The sequence below is a fragment of the Orycteropus afer genome, unplaced genomic scaffold, assembly GCF_000298275.1.
Source record: "Orycteropus afer afer isolate SDZICR_OR568_19922 unplaced genomic scaffold, OryAfe1.0 scaffold00548, whole genome shotgun sequence".
Classification (NCBI taxonomy): domain Eukaryota; kingdom Metazoa; phylum Chordata; class Mammalia; order Tubulidentata; family Orycteropodidae; genus Orycteropus; species Orycteropus afer.
Window position 1 is genome coordinate 371,729 of NW_006922135.1, and position 508 is coordinate 372,236.

Consider the following 508-nt stretch of genomic DNA (forward strand, 5'->3'; position numbering starts at 1 on the left):
CAGGGATTGTGGGGCTGGTGTGGGATCGGGCAGTGTTTCGTTCTGCTGTGCATGGGGTCGCTATGAGTCGGAAACGACTCGACGACACTTAACAACAACAACAACAACAAACAATGCTTAGACAAGTCTGGGGCAAGCCCAGGGAGGGGCACTTTGCCCTCAGAAGAAGTGTGGTTGAAAGTAGATTATGATGCACAGGCAAGCCCCAGGAGGGGCTATTTGCCCTCAGGCTTACACAAAGAGCTAGAGGAATTGCCTGGGAGTGTTCTTAATAATTTACAAAAAATAGCTGCATGTTATCTAATATAAGCTAAAAATTGGTGATCTGGTATTATCAAAACATCTTGATTGCATGCTCTGTCAATTTCAGATGGCAGAAGTTGGTAAAAATCTTAAATTTTAAGGGAGGTTACTGCAGTTTTGTCAGACTTCTTGCTTCAGAAATGGGTTCATATTCTCGTACTGTCTTGTAGCCACTTTGTGGCTATGACTCTGGGTTGCTTAGTCA